The sequence below is a fragment of the Triturus cristatus genome, chromosome 4_1 (genome assembly GCF_964204655.1).
Source record: "Triturus cristatus chromosome 4_1, aTriCri1.1, whole genome shotgun sequence".
Classification (NCBI taxonomy): domain Eukaryota; kingdom Metazoa; phylum Chordata; class Amphibia; order Caudata; family Salamandridae; genus Triturus; species Triturus cristatus.
Genome location: NC_140585.1, coordinates 433,841,405 through 433,847,404, shown reverse-complemented (window position 1 = coordinate 433,847,404; position 6,000 = coordinate 433,841,405). Strand labels below are relative to the sequence as shown.

The 6,000-nt window shown below is 42.0% G+C and overlaps 1 long non-coding RNA gene across 1 annotated transcript in view; it reads left to right on the top strand.

Annotated features, from left to right (window-relative positions):
* The first annotated feature begins 1,013 nt into the window (after positions 1-1,013).
* The window catches only part of LOC146855081 (uncharacterized), a 33,547-nt gene continuing 28,560 nt past the window's right edge, over positions 1,014-6,000 (top strand). Inside the window, exon 1 of the long non-coding RNA XR_014980785.1 lies at positions 1,014-1,279. This is a non-coding gene — a long non-coding RNA (uncharacterized LOC146855081). The remainder of the gene's footprint in view (positions 1,280-6,000) is intronic.

The following is a 6,000-nucleotide window of genomic DNA, read 5'->3' as shown; positions in this document are numbered from 1 at the left end:
ACTAATTTGCAATGGAAAAGGAGGTCCCCTTAGGACTGGATGTTGGCAAAATATCTACTATTTATTCAGCAGCCAGGCAAATATTTCAGTTTTCCTGCTATTTGCACTGCCGCCAACAGGAAAGTGCAGAATCTCTACTATTTATACAGTGGCCATGTAAATAGTGAGGTCTTCCTTCTATATGTATGGCTGCTTGCCAAGTAGTTCGGAATCTCTGCTGTTTAGCCAGTGGCTGGGTAAGTAAAGTTTTGTCTGCTATTTGCATGGCTGCCTGCCAATCATGGCAGATTCTCTACTACTTGGGCAGGTAAATAGGGAAGTTTCTCTGCTATTTTCAAGGCCGCCGGCAAATGAGTAAATCATTTGGACTACTTAGCCAGTGGTTAAGTAAATAGCAGAAAAAAAGTCAGTATTTACCCAGTGGCAGGGTAAATAGCCCCTGCCATTTTTTTATCATGTGTGATCTCAGGTTTATCTGTGTTTTCAAATAAGGGACCAGTATGTTGTATCATAGCTAACATAGGCAGTATTTATTACTGGTAGCTGCATGCTCAGTTAACAGCAGTGAACCATAACTGCTAACGGGCATCTAGTTCATGCTTCAACTGGATTGTTCTACAGAAGCTACCAGCCGATCAGTCTTGCCAACATTTATCTTGGGAAAGTGCTTACAAAATACTGAGACATGCAGGTTTTGGTGCAGAACCCACCAAAAACTATTTCAGACGTACTTAAGTCGGCAGAGGCATTATTATTATTGAACCTGTTAAATTCGAATGCTGGTATCCCTGATATAAACATGCGCGATAATTAGCCAATCCGGGGCGGGTGTTAGGCGGCATAAGCAGGACCGGCCTTTGGGCGGTGCGACCGCACTGGGTGCCAAGGTCAGGGGGGCGCCGGGCGCCACAATACCTGCGCCTCTCTTACATCGGCAGTCACTGAGCCTGCACTGTTAAACAGTTGTCCCCTCTTTCGTTTCTACCATGTTAATCTTCGTAGAAATGGAAAGAGAGGAAAGAGAGGAAAACCGTGTCAACAGCTTTTGTTTTGCCCGCCCATGCGTTGCTCTGCCTGACTGCCTCTGTAAGTAAGTTTTGATTGGCCTGTAACTGAAACCTTCATCACAGGACACGAGACGCGGGCGGGCCCTGGAAAAGTCGCAGATACTGACTTCCGAATCCGGCGGCTAACGTTACTGGTGGCGCGCACTCTCCGACAGTCCACGGGATTTTTGGAAGTGGCACAGAGACTGAGTCTCCTGCAGCAGCAGCATAAAGTGAGTTAGGTGACGGTCAACTTTTTTTATTAATAAAAATTGTCCAAGTTAGTGTGAAATAAATTAAATGTGAACAAACAAAACAATATAGGGTAGTGACCTCCCCTCCTTCTGCCCCCTCCCACGCGGCGGCGGGTAGTATACTTGGACTTCCACCACGCTCCCCTTGGGACTCGGGAGCTCAAACCCCTGGTACAACTGTGTACTTTGCAGACAGTATTTCGAATAGACCCAGAACCCTCCTCAGGTGAAGACGGCACTCACCTTATAGATGCGCACTGACTTACTTTCCAAACCTAAATGAGAGAACGATCACATAATGGCCGGTTATGAAATGTCCTGCAGGCGCTGTTCGAGAATGATCCTGGAACACTTCCCAGGCACCGATACAAGAACTGGTGGAGCCCCATCATGTTTTCTGAGCCTTCAGGTTGTCTCATAGAAAGTAGTGTGGACTGATAAAAATTGCCTCACAACAATTCCTCTCATTAGGGCCGCAGGTGCAGTTGCTCTAGGCCCAGTGCAGCCCATAATTTCTATTAAAAAATAAAACAAGCAAGTGCCTAAAAATTTTTTAGGGGCCCACCTCCAGCTCCAGAGCTGAATATTAGTGCTGCTGAATACCAAGGCTGCCTTTTTCTGATTACTTCTTTCATCAAGCACCCCAGAGGCGGTTTAAGGAATAGACAAAGTGTGCAATTGCTCAGAGGCCTTGTAAAATGATTTACCACATGTAACATTAGCCAGATATATTATGCATTACTAAATCTTCTAAGTGTAGTGAATTAGCGATCTAGGGCTGGGGGAACTGGAAGTTTAGGAACAGCCACAAATGCGCGTTTGGGTCTTTGCGACAGCTATTTTCAGATGTTTCAGTGTTGTACTTATAAGGTCAAATGCCTCTTCCGTGCCCTTCACATTTTAGCCCAACTAAGCCCATTATACGCGCGGGAAAGTCGGAGTTGATTCACGTTCCTGGATAATTCGACGCTTTACCGAGACCGCTGAAGTAAAGCTGTTCACTGCTCTAAGAACAGTTTATAGTCGCTTCCTAGTTCTCCCTGCACAAGTTGGCGACTTTTAAAATGTCCTAATCGCCATGCGTAAAACCAAGACACCTCACTGGTTAGCTAACAGTGCGAAGGTTCTGGAAGCAATGGATGCGTCTTCCAGGCAACACTACAGCACACTCAGCCAATATGCCACCATCTAAGTTACATTGCTTTGGATTATGTGCAAGATCGCAGGATAAGAATGGGAAGATGTGTCAATGCAAAATATTTTTGCCCTGAGAGGTTGTGTAATCTATGTAAAATTATGCATGTGCAACTTTTCAGAAAAATGTAAGTGGAAACCGACAAATGCTTCTCTTAATCACAGGTTGCCAGGAGCAATCTGGGAGATCTTTCCGAATTTCTGAAATTCGTAAATAAATGTGTGTTCGTGCGTGGCAGTAAACAAGCACGTTTTGGAAAGTATTAGTGAATTGGGGCCAAATATAGGGTGACAAACTGTTGCGCTCTCTATATTAGCAGTTCATGTGACCATTTTCATCCCACCGTGTTCTCTGATAACGCCTAGAATGGAGTGTTTAGGGCCTGTAATGCATGTCAAATCACCAACCAAAAATCAATACATAAAATATAATCCTACAGGTGTGAAATTATAGTCAATTTGGCAATCCGTATGTTTAAACCGCCTCTTGTCAACTAACTGTTACAGTGTTAGCATTTTTAATTGGACAACCAGTGCACTTGTGATGTTCGACTTTGACCCCCCCCTCTTTTAACCTCCCCTTCTCACTATCATCTTTTTCTCTTTTTTCTCCCTCCCTCCCCCACCCTCCCATAATTATTACATTGTATAAGCACTGTTTGTTCCATTCTCTGCAATCTTGTCAGTACCTTATGTTGTGTAACTTACTTCAATAAAAATATGACGTTGGCATAAAGAGTGAATTGCACAAGAGGACACAATGGTTTAAACGAAAGCGATATTAGAACCACATTCAGCTGTAGTGTAGCAATGTATTGCAAATGCAACTTAGTGCTTGACCAACGACTAATAGGCTGCCCAAAAGCAAAAACACTGAGGCTGCAAAATCCGTGATGGATGTGTGCTATGCAGAGCCTCCACACACTCCTTCACACAACTCTTTGCAGTGGTTTTTAGCTCACCCTGTGCTCATCATCTGATAATGTTTCCCCACTGGTTGACCTTGTGAAGAGAGCCGATGTTGTGCGTGTGACACACATGGCACCATGTACATTGGGGCAGGACTGCAGCTTTGAAACACCAACTGCGCCTTGGCTCCAATACAGTGTAGAAAAACGTATTTCCTTCCACACTTGCGCTTAGAGGCACATCACTTAGATGTATCCTGTTCCCTCCTAAACAACACACATGCCACACTCAGGTACTCTTCACATTACCTGATACCTGACAAAAACAAGCATAGTACATGACCACCACCAACACAAGGCTCTCTTTTTGCACCTAAAATATAGAATTATTGCCCTTGTTATGTCGCAGCCTACCAGACAGGGCAATTGTCTAGTTTGCTAAAGACATCCTGCGGACATTCAGAGTGTTGACCAGGAATCCATTCTGCCCATTGCTTACTATATTGGCTTAGTGGTTTGTAATTTACATTTTCTGACTTTCTATTTGCTGAGTTTATTTGCTTTAGGCTGTCCAGCACTAATTTGTCCCTCCCATTGCCCAAACCTTGTTTACTGTATTCTTCCTCTATTCCGAGTAATTTCAAAACATTAGTGATGATAAGTGAATATTGTACTATTATTCCGTTCTCTCTATTGCAGTTAGTACTTTGAGAGTAGTATGTAAGTGTGACTATGAAGAGGGACAGACTTTGTGTTATCTATTCAATAATTTATTATGTACTGTTTGCACACCTAACACATTTTATTATGAAAAGATTCTCCCCATTTGCATGATCTCAGTCTGTAGTTCCCCTCTTCAACCAGGTACCCTTCTACAACTTAACCGCAAAGTAGATTGGATAATATCAATATGGATGCAATGTGTGGTGCAGTTATAATGAAGTTCAAGTTCTGAGACCCCCATCCCAATCCTACCATATTGCAATTAGCACATCAAACTGATGTAGACATTTTGTGCATTTTTTACAGCTCACTTCAGGAACTGTAATTTAGAAGACTGAGCCCAAAAAAGCTATCAGGAGCACAAAGTAGGAAGAGGAAAGCGGAAAGTGAAGCAGAAAAAGAGAAAGCTGCAAGAAGCCTTGAGAAATATTTACGGCTTGGTGGACCATCTAAAAAAATGTGTGATGAAGGAGAAGGGCCCTCGTTTGAGTGTAGGGATTCTAGGAATTTAGAATTAGAATCGTCTTTTGCTTCAACTGACAAAGAAGTTGACAATGTGGCAGCTTTGCTAAATGACCAAAATGCTAGTATCCTGTCTGCTGAGCACAATATCTTGTCATCCTCTGAGTGTCTGGATTCTACAAATTTTGTATTAGAGTCATCTTTGGCTTCAGTTGAAAAAGAAATTGAAGTCAACTCAACTGCTGCTCTAAATAGTCAAACTAGTACATTGTCAGCTGATCACAATACCTCGTCATCCTCCATATATGACACAGCTGATCCAGCACTGTGGCCAGAAAAATTGAATTCTACATTTGTGCATAATATTGTAACTTCTGGACCACCTGAAATTGAGGATATAACATTCCTTTTAGTTAAAAATAAACGTCATTTTTCTAAAATCTTTCAGATGAGGAAACTGGACAATGGTGAAATAATAAAGCGCAAATGGCTTGTTTATTCAAAAACTTCTGACTGTGCATATTGTTTTTGCTGCAAACTTTTTCCATCTGAAAAGTCACAAACTTCTCTAGGAAGTACAGGTTTTCGGGATTGGAGACACATTAATGTTCGTTTGAAGGAGCATGAAAAATCACAGGATCATATAACCTCTTATTGTGTTTGGATGGAAACAGAGGTAAGACTTCGGTTAAATAAAGGTGGGGATGTGTCACATCAGCAAATGATACACCAAGAAACTGTTCATTGGAGAGGTGTTCTAGAAAGGTTTATGTCAATAATTTCATTTTTATCGGAGCACAACTTGGCCTTCAGGGGATCCTCTGATAAGCCGTTTACGCCAAATAATGAACATTTCTTGGGATTGGTACAACTTCTTGGCAAGTTTGATGTTGTGACCCAAGAACATTTGAGACGTGTTTCTGCTAAGGAGAATACCGATCATTATCTTGGGAAAAACATACAGAATGAAATAATCAATCTTTTAGCAAACCAAGTGCTTAAGGATATTCTACTTCGAGCAAAGACAGCGCAATATTTTTCTGTTATATTAGACTGCACACCTGACATAAGCCATTCTGAGAAGCTATCACTGACCATAAGGTTTACTGATATCACCAAAAATGATATCCCTGTTAAGGAGCATTTTATTGGTTTTAAAGAGGTGAGTGACTCTACAGGTGAAGGACTAACTGAACTGTTATTAGGAGTGCCAAAAGAGCATGACTTGAATTTACAAGATCTACGAGGTCAAGGCTACGATAACAGTGCCAACATGAAAGGTAAAAATAAAGGTGTCCAGGCCAGAATACTTAGAATGAATTCAAGAGCATTTTTTCTTCCATGTGGATGTCATTTCCTGAATTTAGTGATATCGGATGCAGCCGCAGCATCTATAGAAGCTGTTTCACTTTT